Here is a 9032-nt window from a genome sequence, read left to right as displayed (position 1 = left end):
AATCATTATTCAGGTGTGAGTGAAACCATAGAAATGTATATTCTGCACCCTAATGGAAAAGGCAATTCATAAATTACATCTGTTATTGCTTACATATTTAGGGTAATGATGGTTTCAAAGAGTAGTCCAAGCCTCTGACTATATGAGTAGTATTAAATTAAGCAAACTACAGTCTTTGAGGGAAACTATTAGAACATTACTATTGAAAGACCCTCTCCCAGAAAGGGAATTGTACGAGCCCAAGGCCCTCAACTATAGAAGTAAAAAGTAAGTTTTTAGATATGTGGGACAAGCTGACCCATCATTTAGACGAAACAGACCAGAAAAGAAAACAAAATGCAGAAACCAGACTAAAGTATGGGCACTGCTCCATGGGCCACCTGGCAGGAAAAAGAAACAGTCCCTGAGCCCCCGGAAGCCCTGACCACCATGTACTTTTTGCTAACTCACTGTTATGATTATAGCCAAAATAGGTAACATACACGTATGCCTCATTTACTCCACCAATCACATCCCTGTAACCATGCATCTGCTTCTGTAAGCCTGCTTCTGCACCCAATGCCCTATAAAAACCCGTCCCTGGTTCTGCTAGGCGCGCCAGTCTTCCGAATTGACTGGGACGCCCACAGATACCTGTGTATCCTGATCAATAAAAATCCTCTTGCAGATTGCAGCCTGTGGACTCTGTCTGGTCATTGGGCTTGAGGATCTCCCTCCTGAGGGAAGATTCTCTCTGAGAGTCTTACATTATGGAGGCTCGTCCGGGATCGGAGATCCACTGCCTAGAGACCACCGACCACCCACCGGAAGGTAAGCTGGCCAGTGTTTGTCTTGTCCTGTCTTGTCTTGCTTTGTGACTTGTTCTGTAAATGCTTAGTTACTTGGCTTGGGTCTATACCGTTTTTATTTGGGCGGGCCAGAGAAGCAGCTGACGAGCTCAGACTTCTCCCCTGCAGCCCTGGAAGACGTTCCAAGGGTGTTTGGAGCCCGGTTTTTCGGGGCTCAGCCTGTATCAGAAGGATACGTGGTTTTGGGTTGGAGGAGAGAGGAGAGAGCCGGATCCACTGAAGGATCCGGACCCTCATCGCCTCTGTCTGAATTTTTGGTTTCAGTTTGACACCGAAGCCGCACGGTGCATCTGTCTGTTGCTTGTTTGACTGTTGAAATTGTTTGTCTTCTTTGTGTACTAATTTTCTTTGAATATCTGTGGAAATTGGTTATAGGATGCTTTGTCTTGGTCTTGTTTGTCTGGTTTGTTTTCTGTGGTATTGTCCAGTGTCTTTTTGGCTTTTGTTTCGTTTTTGGACTTTGGACAGACGACTGTGTTTAAAATCTTGGACTGACGACTGTGTTTGAAATCATGAAACTGTTTGCTTTGTTTGTCAAGGAGTTTTACTTGGTCCTCTTGGTGCTTAACTTGGAAATAATTTGCTTGAGAAAAATTGTTTTATCTTTCTCTCTTAGCCTCCTCCCCAAGGAGAGATGCCCCTCCCTTTGCTCCCCTTGTCCAGTCTAGCTGCTGTTAACAGTTGTGTATGAAGAACTCCAGGTTAGTGAGTGACCCTGTCTGAAGCAGGTATTAACAAGAGCCTGAAAGCTTTACCTTAGATCCTGAAGAAAAATTCTCCCTGTTGCTTAAACATTCACAGCTTCTAAGGAAGGGACAGCACAGAGTAGAAAAATATAGGGGCTGAGGGTGACAAGCATGCAGGCCTGCTAGCAAGCTGCAGGCTGCATGTGGGCAGTGGCGCAGCTCTGGCCAAGTCAGCGTAAGAGGAGTTTCAAGGAGATGAGGCCGGCCAAGGTTGACGCTTTGACAACAATACGATAATATAGAGTTAGTGGTTGTTTTATGAGACGTTTGGCCCTGTGAAAAAATAATAATTCCAGTTGCTGCCTTCAGTGACCAGACCTTCAACACTTGCTCACAGAAGGAGAGTGTTCATTAAGAGAAATTCTTTAAGGGAGCCTGCCATATCTGCTGGCCCTATTCCAAGAGAGGAGTTGATCTCCAACATTAAGTAACCTTCCCTGTTAGTCATCATTGACATGGAGAGTGCCTTTGATCCTATCCCCACAGCAGCCAGTTACTGCCCCTGTGGTCAAAATGCCCCAGGTTGGGGGACAGAGAAGCCCCTAAAATAGTTTCAAAAAGAATCTACAACAAACTGTGAAGAACTTTGTTTTGCCAGTCAAAATTTAGAATTCAGGCTTTGGCTGTGGCCAAGGTCAGGATTAATGTTTTCTTTTCCATGGGCCTTTAGCCCACTGAGACAGTTTGGTAAAGGGCTGCTACTGAGGTCCTGAAAGTCCCAGGTGAACCGGTTACAATTCTTTTGTCAGCCACTTGGCATCTAGCACCCAGGTCCTAACCATCTCTCCATCCTTTTGTTATTAGTTCTTAAGTCCAGAGAGATAGTCGGTAACAGATCAGCTCCCTCTCTGCTTGCCGTTCTGTTTCACAGACACAAAGCTTGTGCTTATTTTTACAACGGCCTTTTTGTCCCAAAAAGTCCTCCTGGTTTAGCTGTGTGACTAAATGCTATTTGTCCTCTTCAGTGGACATCTATTTTCAAGATTCTCTTGTTTTCTCACCATCCCATTTGAGATGCTTGTTAGTAACTGTTACAGGTCTTCTTTACCACTGAAAAAAGATGGAATCCTACTAGAGGCCAGAAAGAATGTTCCAGACACGGATGGAAGACCCTCACTCCTTACTGTTGACTTGAATACCCCTGAAGGTAGGGAGTGCTCCGGGTCTGCCACCAGGCTCCAAGGGTGGGTCTCCGAGGGGCTGGAAAATGCCCCACCAATCTGGCTAAGATAAGGAAAAGATATAAAGAGAGAAAGTTACAGAAATTTGAAGGGTTAAGCTAAGTTGCTGAGGGTTAGTGTAAGTTGCAGAGAAAGTAAAGTTGAAGTGTAGTTACATAAGTGGACAGCATCTAATAGCTGTAGAGGAAGGTGCAGAAGATATAAGAGAGAGACTGAGGAAGAGGAAGAGGAAAGAAGGTAAAAAGAACAGGAAGCTAAGGAAGAAAAGAGACAAAAGGAAAAAGAAGATAGAGAGCTAAAGAGACATAAAAGACAGGAGAGGAATATATACTAGCCACAGTAGTTAGGGAACCTAGGAAGACAGTACCTGGCAACAGAAGAGAATTCCTAGCTAAAGATCAGTGTGCCTATCACAAGGAAAAAGGACACTGGGTCAGGGACTGCCCCAGGAAGAACAAGAGGGGCCTCTCCAGCAGCCTGGAAGGCAAGCCTCTTGGTCCTAGAGTGCTTGCTATGCGCTAAGATAGAAGGGAAGCCTGCCCAGTTGTTTTGTGAATACGGGGGCCCAACACTCTGTGCTCCTATGCCCAAATGGGCTAGTGTCCAGCAAAAGACCTTGAATATGGGGACTACTGACAACAAACGATACTCATGGACTACCCGAAGAACAGTGGACCTTGGCGTGGGCCGGGTATCCCACTTGTTCCTTGTGATTCCAGACTGCCCCTACGAGTCTAAACCCTGCAACCCTGCTCCCGGACCCCGACCTAGACACCCTGCTTCATGACTGTCAGCAGGTGCTCACTAAAGCACAGGAGTGGCATAAAGATCGGACTGATTAGCCAACAGAGGGGGTAGATGCCATCTGGTTCATAGATGGGAGCAGCTTCTTAGAGAAGGAATAAAAGATGGGCTGGGGCAGCAGTGGTAGATGGAAACAGAATCATATGGGCTCACGCCCTACCAGAAGACACTTCTACTCAGAGGGTAGAGCTCGCTCCCCTCACCAAAGCCCTTGGGCTGAGAAAGGGACTTAACATCTATGTGGACAGCACGTATGCCTTTGCTACAGCCCATCAGCAGAAGGGCCTGCTGATATCTGAGGGCAAGAAAAAAAAAGATGCAAACTCATCCAGACGTTTTCAAAAACTAAATATTATGTCACAGGTCTCAAGTATCTCGTGTAACAGATCGTGCACTGATGTATACCAGGCCAAAAGGTAACTGTTTTCAGGAAGGTTGACTGTGGTAAGAGGCTCCGTGGGGAACGGCCTGGATACTACTGAGAAGTGGACTTCACAGAGATAAAACCAGGAAAATATGGTAATAAATGTCTCCTAGTGTTTATACATATCTTTTCAGGAATAGGTAGAAGCTTTCCCCACCAAGCAAGAGACAGCCTCAATAGTCATCAAGAAGATACTAGAAGAAATCTTCCCCCGATTTGGAATGCCCAAGGTAATCTGGTCAGACAACATCCCTACTTTCGTTGCCAAGGTAAGCCAGGGTGTGGCCAAATATTTAGAGGTCGATTGAAAATTACGTTATATTTACAGACCTCAAAGTTCAGGACAGATAAAATAAATAAATAAGACTCTAAAAGAGACCCTGACCAAATTAACCATGGAGACTGGCACAGACTGGGTGACACTCCTTCCCTCTTGCTCTCTTCAGAGCAAGAAATACCTCTTCCAGATTCAGCCTTACACCCTTTGAGATCTTATATGGGGCCTCAGCTCCCCTGACTGTATCAGATGATGTTACTGAACCAACATGTCATAGTAATAATAATTTATATGCCAGGCTAAAAGACCTACAGGCGATACAGAAAGAAATCTGCACACAGCTGACAGCAGCCTATGCCCCGGAGACCCCTGAGACATGTCATCAGTTCCAGGTTAGAGACTACAGCTACACTGAGCCCAGACACTCGAGCCTCGCTGGAAAGGACCGTACCTGGTGCTGCTGACCACCCTGACAGCCGTCAATTCTCAGCCCTCACCAGCAGCGTACTAGCTGTTGGGGCTGAGAGCTGGGACCTAGAGGGACACTTAGATCTTCAAAAAGCTCCCTAGACCTAAGTGACTGGGAGGTTGCTATAATGCTCACTTGAGGAGTGTGTTTTAGAAACAAGAATTTCACGTTTGCTCTTGGTTCCCTCAGAATAGGTGTAGGGATAGGCTTGATTTTTATTGCAAATGATGTAACATTGCATATGTTAGTACTCCTAACACTTCTTGGGACTGTGCCTCAGGGATCACAACCTATATAAGTTTAGAAGTTCTAAAAGACCTTGGTGTATAGGTTCAGATAGTGTCCAGATTAGAATCCTGATGCTAAAGACTTAATAAGAAACAAAAGAGAGTTGAGAATTATTTAAGGCTATCCAGGTGCTAAAAGGGCAGCACAAGGACATCTGCTGTTGCCTTACAATGCAAGGCTTATAGAGAATTCAGAACTGCCATTGACTCAGATATATATAAAAAAAAAAAAACCAAAAAACAGAGGTACCTTAACCAAGTTGAGTGGAAGATTCCACTCAAGGACAAAAAAAGAAAATGGGGGAATGAAAGACCCTCTCCCAAAAAGGGAATTGTACAAGCCCAAGGCCCTCAACTATAGAAGTAAAAAGTAAGTTTTTAGATATGTGGGACAAGCTGACCCATCATTTAGACAAAACAGACCAGAAAAGAAAACAAAATGCAGAAATCAGACTAAAGTATGGGCACTGCTCCATTGGCCACCTGGCAGGAAAAAGAAACAGTCCCTGAGCCCCCGGAAGCCCTGACTATCATGTACTTTTTGCTAACTCACTGTTATGATTATAGCCAAAATAGGTAACATACACGTATGCCTCATTTACTCCACCAATCACATCCCTGTAACCATGCATCTGCTTCTGTAAGCCTGCTTCTGCTCCCCAATGCCCTATAAAAACCCGTCCCTGGTTCTGCTAGGTGCGCCAGTCTTCCGAATTGACTGGGACGCCCACAGATACCTGTGTATCTTGATCAATAAAAATCCTCTTGCAGATTGCATCCTGTGGACTCGGTCTGGTCACTGGGCTTGAGGATCTCCCTCCTGAGGGAAGATTCTCTCTGAGAGTCTTACACTATTGGCAACACAGATGATTCCTTTTTAAAAAATGTAACATACTCTCTAGTGCTTCTGCCAACTAGACCTCATTCGTGATGTATGTGAAAGGATATTAAAAGAATAAGCTTCAAAATTCACAGCCTCAGAGCTAAACACTGTCCTGCCCTGCTGCTAGGACTAACAGACCATAAAGATAAAGAAAAGGAATGCAGGAACCAGCCCGAGTTATCAGGATTGACTCATAAACCATCTGGCAGGAGGACATCTCCCCCAGCTTACTAAGAGTCATACATTAACCAGATGTCCTCCAGACCCTGATAAGCCCCTGACTTCTAGCACATACTCTCCTGCTATGTTGTAATCTCACTGCTATGTTTGAATGAGCCAATTGTGTGTAACCGCGCCAAAATCCCCTAGCTTTCCCTATATAAACTGCCGACTTTTGAGTTTCAGGGTCAACTCCTCTGTCTCCTGCGTGAGACACGTGTGGGCCCGGAGCTCCGTTATTATTAAACTGCCTCTTGCTTTTACATCAAGACCGGTCTCTCGTGTTTCCAGGGGCACGCCATCCTGAGACTTGATCGAGGTTCTTTCATATGTTAAAAATTTTAAAATATAAGATGTCAGGAAAATACATTGTTCATCTGTGTGACATTTTCTTTTTTTCTTTTCTTTTTTTTTTTTCCAGAGCTGGGGACCAAACCCTGGGCTTTGTGCTTGCTAGGCAAGTGCTCTACCACTGAGCTAAATCCCCAACCCAACTGTGTGACGTTTTAAAAAATCTTTGTGTGTGAGTGTGTGTGAGTGTGTGTGTGTGTGTGTGTGTGTGTGTGTGTGTGTGTGTGTGTGCTTGTGCTTGCATGTGTGTGCATATGTGGATATTTGAATGATTGCTCTCTGGGTGGATGTATATATGTGTCTGAGCATGCATGCCAAAACACGTGTGTGTGTGTGTCTCCTCACCTCCTACCTTGTTTGACACAGTGTCTCTTGTTGTATATACCCCTGTTTAGAGACTAGCTGTCCTGAGAGCTTCCAAGGATCCTCCTGCGTCTGCCCCACTGCCTCAATGGCTTATAGGCACTTACAAGAGCATCTGGTTTTTACTTGGGTGCTGGGTTTCTGAAAGAGCTGTAAGCACTTTTCACCCAAAATTATCTGCCTAGCCCCAAATGACATTTTAAAAGTTGGAGAAGTAAGAAGGGATACTTGAAACCATGTCGGGAAGAAATCGAGTCAGAGTACAGACTGACATCTTTTTTCTTGCCATAGACAGCATTAGGATAAAAAATAAATGAAGGCAAACAAACATCTGTGTGGATAAGTCTGGGAAAACATGGTTGTTGGATGAAACACATTAGAGGACAGTCTTATAAGTAAATCGTAGTCCCTTGGAGATCCTTCTTTAGATCATTTAAAAGTCCAAACTTCCAGGCAGCACACACCAGCCGAGATGAGGCCCCTAACACCTATACAGCAGAGGACTCCAGGGTCTGGGTTCAGTCAGAGAAGATGCACCTAACCCTCAAGAGACTGGAGGCCCCATGAAATTTAGAGGTCTGGTGGGTTGGGGACATTCTTGTGGAGATGGAAGGGGGTGCGGGGAGGGAGTACGGGATGTGGACTGGGAGGGGAATAAAATCTGGAGTGTAAAAATAAATAAATAAAATAGGTAAATAAAAAGAAACAATATACATTAAAAATAAGTAAATAAAAGTCAAAACTCATACCAGCACAAGAGTTCAGACTAGTAGGTAATCAAATATATGTTAAATATATGTTAACTGAATATTAATCTAACACACTCAGATCCCACCTTTCATATGGGTGAAATCAGAGGGTTAGAACATTGCGGCCTCCAACCACTCTGATCACAAGCTTTCCCCTCGTGTTCTTAGAACCTGGTAATGGTAATGGCTAGTGTGCTTTCTGTGTTCTTCCACAGTTTAGGCTCCTTATGGTCGAAAAAAAAGTCACCTCCCATGGGGATCTGTATGCTTTCTCCCAGGTGTTTTCTATTATGTATACAATTTTCAATTTTGTTCTGATCTTCTTTAAAATATGTGTTTATAAACTGCAAATTCTGTTCTTCTTTTTCCTTTTTTTTTTTTCATCTGTGATTTCTCCTCTGGTAACCTGAACGGATTCCAGGAAACCCAGAAACAGTATCTTATAAGCTCTGAGCAGAAGAATCACAAATACTTTCCAGTGTCAGTTTAGGGAGATATTCAATCTTTCGGTGTGTTCAACAAATGGGTTTAATAAGGCACATTGAAGTATAAAACAATTCACAACAGAAACATTTGATACTCAGCTCATTTATCTTGGGGAGTATACAGCATGGCCATTTTCAATAACTTTTCCTATTAATGACTTCCTCCTGCTCAAACAACAGAGATGTGTAGGCTGTTTTTGTCAAGAAATATAGTATACTATGATACAAATGCAGTAAAGAGAAATCAAACAGAAAACATCTTTATCCCTTTAGATGGATGTTATAGTGTCTTCCTCCAGGCAATGGGTCTGAAAAGTTCCCAACCCAAATATAAGGCTGCCTTATATTTAGAACCTGTACTGAACTTCAAAATACATTTATCTTGAAAGCATGACAAAGTATAGGGAAAGAAAACCACAAACACAACTTTACTCTTTGGAGACCAGTTTCTTTTAGTTTTATTACTCTGAGAAGTTGAAGAGTTTCTTTATGCAAAAATAACCCTGTGTTTAGTATAAATTTCCATGTGGTTTTATTACATATTCTAATGTGTCAATCTGTATGGCTTATGCAGATAGTAACTTTTACTTTGTAAGACCTGATAACATTTACTTATTAAAACATCTTCAAACATTCTGAATGAATGTATATATGTATGCCATCGGTTTAATCAATGAGCCTTTTCAATGAGCCTTCTTTTTTTTTTATTTAGTTAATAGATAGCATTAAAGATATATAATGTATGTAGTACAGAGGTAAGGGTTCATTCCCCAAGAAAGAGTTGACACAGTTTATGATTATGATTTATGGTTAGAGGTACCACAGAGAGATGTCATGAATGCAGACAATATAGATTAGTGATGATTATCCTGTTTATATCAACAATAGCACGGAGCCGTATTGGATTTGGGCCTAGCCACTTTTTGACTGCATGGCTCAAAGTGAC

General features: G+C 43.1%; 1 long non-coding RNA gene across 1 annotated transcript; it reads left to right on the top strand.

Annotated features, from left to right (window-relative positions):
- The first annotated feature begins 230 nt into the window (after nt 1-230).
- LOC120096225 (uncharacterized) lies at nt 231-6445 on the top strand. The gene is made up of 3 exons (XR_010056957.1): nt 231-810; nt 2620-2741; nt 4138-6445. It is a non-coding gene; the product is annotated as an uncharacterized LOC120096225 (long non-coding RNA).
- The last annotated feature ends 2587 nt before the right edge of the window (nt 6446-9032 follow it).

This window comes from Rattus norvegicus, chromosome 13, assembly GCF_036323735.1.
Source record: "Rattus norvegicus strain BN/NHsdMcwi chromosome 13, GRCr8, whole genome shotgun sequence".
NCBI classification, from domain to species: Eukaryota; Metazoa; Chordata; class Mammalia; order Rodentia; family Muridae; genus Rattus; species Rattus norvegicus.
The sequence above is the reverse complement of the archived record's forward strand: the minus strand, read 5'-3'. Positions and strand labels throughout refer to the sequence as shown.